This window comes from Hippopotamus amphibius, chromosome 5 (genome assembly GCF_030028045.1).
Source record: "Hippopotamus amphibius kiboko isolate mHipAmp2 chromosome 5, mHipAmp2.hap2, whole genome shotgun sequence".
Taxonomy (NCBI): Eukaryota; Metazoa; Chordata; class Mammalia; order Artiodactyla; family Hippopotamidae; genus Hippopotamus; species Hippopotamus amphibius.
Window position 1 is genome coordinate 81250231 of NC_080190.1, and position 6571 is coordinate 81256801.

Here is a 6571-nt window from a genome sequence, read left to right on the forward strand (position 1 = left end):
ATGTCACCCTTTTCTTTTATTTTTGTTTTTAGTATGCTTAGAGGAGCATGTCCTAGGAATCACCTGTGACTGACTAACTTTCTTGGTGTTAGACCTAGTATGGAATACTGACCTCTTTCTATGAGAAATGTATTTTAAAACTCTAACTGCTCTACACTTCTCAGCAACCCTGGTATATATGATCTATTCTGGGCTTCTGGTTTTCTGCTCCAAATGCCTTTACTCTTTCTTTCTGCAGGTAAGGCCACAGTCTTCCTCAGGAAGCAGTCTCGGGTCTGTTTCAGCAAATGAACAAGAGCTTGACTGTGTCTCTGTAGGGCTGCAGCGCAGAGCGAGGCTCAGATGACATCGCCTTGGAAAATGTTCAGAATGGATTTTACTCATCAGTCCCCTCCAGGGCTATGGGAAAATATTTAAAATTCTTCTGTGAAACGTCTGTGGTGAATCTATCAGCGTGGATTAGCTGTAAAGCGTGCCACAAGGTAATCCAACCAACAATAGTGGCAGGAAGCTGCTTGATTAAAACTAACAGGATTCTCAAAACCTCTCCTGAAGAATGATCTTTTTAAAGAATGGTTAGTTCCAAGCCAGCTTTATGAAAAAGTTAGTTACCAGAATCTCACGTCTTCTGCTCTTGATTAACCTGAGTGATAGGGACAGAGTAAAGGGACAAAGTAGGTGATTAAATAGTTAATCCCAGACTGTAAGTGGAGAAAAAAGTATAGGAGACCCCTGGAAGTTAATGATCACTCAAGAAAGCAGGTTTGTTTAACCACAAAGACAAGCAGCCTTGCTTAGCAACACAACCATGCGACACAAACACGAGACACGTTCCAAAACAGCAAAACAATGGTGGCATGAAACCCACATCCTGCCCAGTGGGCTTAGTAAATTAATGATTCCTAGGACATGCTCCTCTAAGCATACTAAAAACAAAACTCTAAGAAAAGGGTGACATCATTAAAACCTGAAATTATTCACCCTTTTCAGTATACGTTACTGCTTTTGTGCTCATTTCCATTGCGCCATGACAGTTCCGGCGTGACCATGTAGGGACCAAAAATTCCCCCACCCGACATGGAGGAAGAGCTGACGATGGAAGCGTGATGTCTACTCAAGAATGAGGAAGAAAGTGGTCTTCTCCCCCTCCCTACTTCTCCTTTGATTATAAAACTGTCGTCCACTAAGTTCTCGGGGTGGCACCCTCCAGCCCACCCACTTGTAAGCCTCACGCACGTCCTATTCTGATGAATCACTTCTTATCTATCCCTTTCCCTCTTTCTGAATTCTTTCTGCATGGAGACATAAAGAAGCAGAGCTCCTCGGAGCCCCTGGAGCCACATTTCTGCGGTTCCACGAGCAGATCGGAGGCTATTGTATCTATTTCTCTGTTTCATATTATTAAAAAGGAAGTAAACCAGAAAGGAGTGGAACCTAGCCTTGTTTTCTGCCACCGACGATTATTACCTGGTATCAGGAGTCTGTTCTTTCTAATCCTCACTTTTGCAATGGCATTAAAATTCGTGATTTGGATTAGCTTAAAAAAATAACACCCTGTTCTTGGTATCAGAGTCAAAAGATGACGGAAAGCCATTAAAAACTGCATTATACTGTCCTTTTCAGATTTCTCTAAAAATTGATAGAAAATGTGATAGTAACTGATAGGGCCTCGTTATTCTTAAAAACTTCTTGTTTCTCAAAGAAAATGTGGGACTGATAAACCCAGACCCACAGTTTTTTTGTTTGTTTGTTTTTGAAAAGCAAGTTAGCGTAATAATCTGAAGAAATGTTAGGCCAAAGCAATGCGCCGCTAGTGTGAGGGGATTATACATGAACGAATCTCAGCAACTGTTCTCTCTTTGTTCTTGGAGTGTTATGGCAGAAATGAGCCTCTTCCTCCCTAACCCAAATTCTCTTTCTTGTTATATGCAATCCGCAATTGTAATGATACTAAAGAAAGAAAGGAAAAAAAAAAAAAAAAAAAAACTTCTGGAACCCTCCTTCTAGGTCTGGTCCTTGCCTGTGTCTCTGAATCAACAGGGACCCCAACCTATGACGTTCCCACTCCCACCCTTGCTCCAAAAACCTTCTGGAACTGATGCCAATCTCCTTCTTGTTCAGTGGTCCTGACCTCTGCTACATCTTGGGGATAACTTAAGGGGACCTGAAAAGATCTTAAGAGCCATACAACATCAAAAGAGCAGACAGTGCAGCAGCTCAGGCCCACCTGAAAGAGGGAAACTTTCACAAAGATTTTACACATGGCATCCTTGTCCACATTATAATAGTACCTGCAATTCCCTGTTAATCCATATCTTCCTGCCAACAGCACATCTCATTCCCAGTTACAGAGTGCGGGCCATTGTCAACAGAGGCAAACGATGGGACTCAGAGATTCATTTCAGCTCTCCCCTTGGGGTCCCCATCACCCACTCGTGGGCTGTTGGCATCTGGAGATCAGGAACACAACCCAGCAGGACTAAAGGTGCCAATCCTGCTGGGCACTCCTGATGCCTGAGAGCTCAGTGAGCTCTTCAAGTTCATACCTGTCCTTCTTCAGCATGCGGGAACCATTCGTCAACACGAAAGGAGTATGTCCACGTAACCTGCACCCTACCCCACGTGTCATGGGAAAGCAGCCACTGTCTTACTGTGTCCTGATCATACCCAGAGTCAACAGGTCATGCCAAGGTTGTCCGAGAGCTCCCCGTTTAGATAAGGATAACTCAGGACATGAGAGAAGTTGCCCTCCATCATGGGAGCTTTTCCATCATGTCTTTTACGAATAAACGTCACACAGGAAAGATACTCTTTATCATAAAGGCTTACACTCAGAGACGAGGAGGAAGAGAGGAGGCCCCCAGCCAGGACTGGATTTAAAATCGCCTGCACCACAAGCTGGATGCCCAGTGTAGCTCCCTCTCACTGTGGTTTTGTGCCAGCCCTTGTCCACACCTTGTACCATGCGTCTTTGAATGCGCCCTGCTCTCTCACGCGGCTGGGTCTCCACGTCTGTGATGCCCTCTGCTCGGAACGCGCTTCTCCAGCTGGCCAAATCCTACACCCTCGAAGGATTCAGCTCTCTGGGAGCCTGCTGTGATCCTCCAGACTGACAGACATCTCTGTTCTTTTTCTCATTATACTTAGTGAGGGGTTCCTTCCATCAACTCTAATCAGGCAGGTGATTGTCCCTGGTCCCTGACAGTCTGGCATAGTAGAGGGAGCCACTGAAAGGAGGAAAGGAAAAAAACAAGGAAGGAAGGAAGGAAGGAAGGAAGGAAGGAAGGAAAGAGGGAGGGAGGGAGGGAGGGAGGCAGGGAAAAAATGAAAGGCGAGAAGGAAAACGTAAATAAAGAGAGGGGAAAAGAAGGAAAGACCTGCTGAACACTCAGACTTGTTGTCTCTAAATAGGTTTAATTTTGAATTCCAGTTCTAAAGACTGTCACCCAGGTGAAGAGCCGGTGGGCACTGTTAATGGATGCTTCTATCCAGTAATCCCGTTTTCTTCACATGCTGTCCGTGGAGATAAGCTGTCCCCAGTTCAACTGCTATTACTTTCTCTACAAAAAGATAACCTTTCATTAAGATCACAACATCACTTTAACTAAATACTAATTGCTATCTTTGTTTAACTAGCAACCCTTAAAGAAAGATACAATTGAGAATTAGTTTCCCGCAAGATAAGTACTATTTGGATGCTCAAGACGGTGAAAGGGCAGCGCATTTAGACTTGACACGAATCACTGCCGGCCTCTGTGTCCGTGCTGCCCAGCTCTGCTCCCACCAGCCCTCCCCACCCCTCACTCATTATGACCACGACATCAGAAGTGAGTGGGTCAACGCAGACATAGAAAGCAAACTTATGGTTACCAAAGGAGAAAAGGGGTGAGGGGCAGTTTGGGATTAACACATACACACTACTATATATTAAATATCAAAAGGTAACCAACAAGGACCTACTGTGTAGCGCAGGGAACACTACTCAATGTTTTATAATAACCTGTAAGGGCAAAGAATCTGAAAAAGAATATATATATATGTATATATGTGTGTGTATAACTGAATCACTTTGCTGTACACATGAAACTAACAACTTTGTAAATCAACTATACTTCAATAAAAAAAAAAATACAGAGCACCATAAGAACATCAGTTTCCAAATAAAAACAATAATGTTGCCAAAAAAAAAGAAGAAGAAAAAGAAAAAGAAGAAGCGAGTGGGTCGAGGCCCTGAGGCTGGGAACTGGTCTCCAAGGCCCACAAGCCTTGGGTACCTGTGTACCTGGTTTCTGATACAGATGAATCGTTCTGGGCCCTGTAACCTGTTTGGTTAGACTCTTGACAGTTTGCCTAACTCTTGCCAGCCTCCCCACTCGGGTAGCTTAATTTTATTCCCTGAACCCAGGGCCACAAGCTGAGGTCCTGCTCTGAGAGGATTTCTCACTCAAAGCCCTAAGAGTGCTTCCTGCCTGAGATGGGGAGCTGTCCTTGTCTCCCGTGTGCTGCCCGGCTCCTCCCTCGAACTTGAACTGCCTTAAACGTGGTGCCAGTCTAAGCAAGCCCAAACGCCCGTGCTTCAGGCACCGAGATCAGCCTGGCTCTCGGCTCAGGGACCAGGCCCCCGGCTCGGCTGACACTGCCATCAACGCCGTGTCCCGGCCCTGTCTTCCTCCGCATCTCTACCCACTCAGGCCTTTGAGGTTTCACCCTGAAGCACAGCCGAGCTTGCCCGAGCTATGACAATATCTTAGAACATGATGCAATCAGCTATTAGGCAGATCATTTGTCAACGTTTATGAAATAACATGTCCTCTACCATAGCAACGTCCCTCCCATTCATTCAGAAATAAAATAAAAGAGTGAGGAGCTGGGAAGCTCTCTGCTTGGTTAAAAAATGAAACAGAATAAAATGGAATGTGAACTGTAGGCAGAATTCTGTCAAGTGCTAGAGAAAACAATCAAGAATTTAGTGAGTTAAAAAAAAAGAAAGAATTTAGTAAGAGAATAGAGTATCTATATCTATACCTATGTCTATATCTATATCTATGTCTATATCTGTATCTATGTCTATACATATATATACCTATATCTATGTCTATATACCTATATCTATGTCTATATCTATATCTACAATTTGTTTCTCATAATGGTTAGTATTAACATGCACAGTGTGAAATATATTGAAATCAGCTTGCTGTCGTCCCCGGTACTGTGAGTGAAATACACGTGCTAAAAGAGCACAGATGCGTGCCTGAGATTTAAAGCCGCCCGCCCTCACCCCTGAGTCTCCCTCCAGTGCCCCAGATTCCTCTTGCCAACCTGCCCAGAGCCTTCTGCTCTGCCCCACACACTTAGCACAATTCCCGCTTTGAAAGACTCCTCCGGCAGAGCTTTGCCTCCTGGTCTTGCTAATGAGCTCTGGAGCCCATCGGGCACTGTCGTTGGCATTCCGTCCAGGGCAGAGCAGAAGGGCCTCCTGCGAGCTCCCCTCCCTCCTGACATCCTCAGACCCCATGGAGTCTCAGCTCCCCTGAGGCTGGGGCATCTCAGCTCCCCTGAGGCTGGGGCATCTCAGCTGGGAGCCCCTCCCCCCCACCTCCTTTGTAGATGCTCCAAGGACACTGTCCAGCCATACGGGGAATGGACAGTTTTCTGTTAACACAGGTTGTTTCACGAGGACAAGCCCTTTCCTCTGAACACTTACAAACACGTTTGAACAAACACAACAGTTTTTAAACAAAGTTAGAGCGCGGTCTCCTCACACCTTGGAAAAGCTGTTTGGCCGCGGGGTGACTCATTCGGCCCACTGTGAAGCGGGCAGATTATTATAAACAGCACCTGCCTGCCGAGGCCCTGAGAGGCTTGGCTGGCTCTTCCATTGTTTCTGCTGCCACAGCATGTGTGTATCTCATGCTTCGCTAAAGGGCAAGTCTGCAGATCTGAGTCACCCGTGTGCGTGCGCGCGCTGATAAAATTATATGCAAACCATGTCTTCCTAGCTTGGCAATTAGGTAATTAATTGAGAGCCAGGGTAAACAGTTGAGACTAATGTCTAAACTGCATTAATTACTGTTTATAGAACTCTGTGAAAAGCTGACGGGGCAAGGTACAATCTAAGAGGAGGACGTCATTATTACTGCCGGGCTGCAGTTGTGTGTGTGTTGGGGGGGTGGTGGCAGGGAGGGCTCCGGAAGTTCACTCAGGGGTCCTGGGTTCCTAGCTCTGCCAGGCACCCATTTTGGTATTTTAAAGGAAGTCACTTTGTTTGTAAACCTAATCCAACGTGAAAAGTGATTAAAATACTTAAGATTCTTTGAAACTTGATAGAGGGGATGACAAGAAGCTAAAAGTGCAGGAATAAGCCAGCAATGGAGTAGCAGCACCTACGGTACATAAATCAAGATGGTTTGCAGCAAATATCGCGGAAATCGGTGTTCAGTAGAGGGCTGTCCTTTAAAGCAGTCACTCTGGCAGGTTTCGCTGCTATCAGTTCAATCTCACAAATATTTATTGAACACTGTGCTGGCCACTGATGGGAATAAAAAAAATGAAAAAAATACCCATTCGCAGG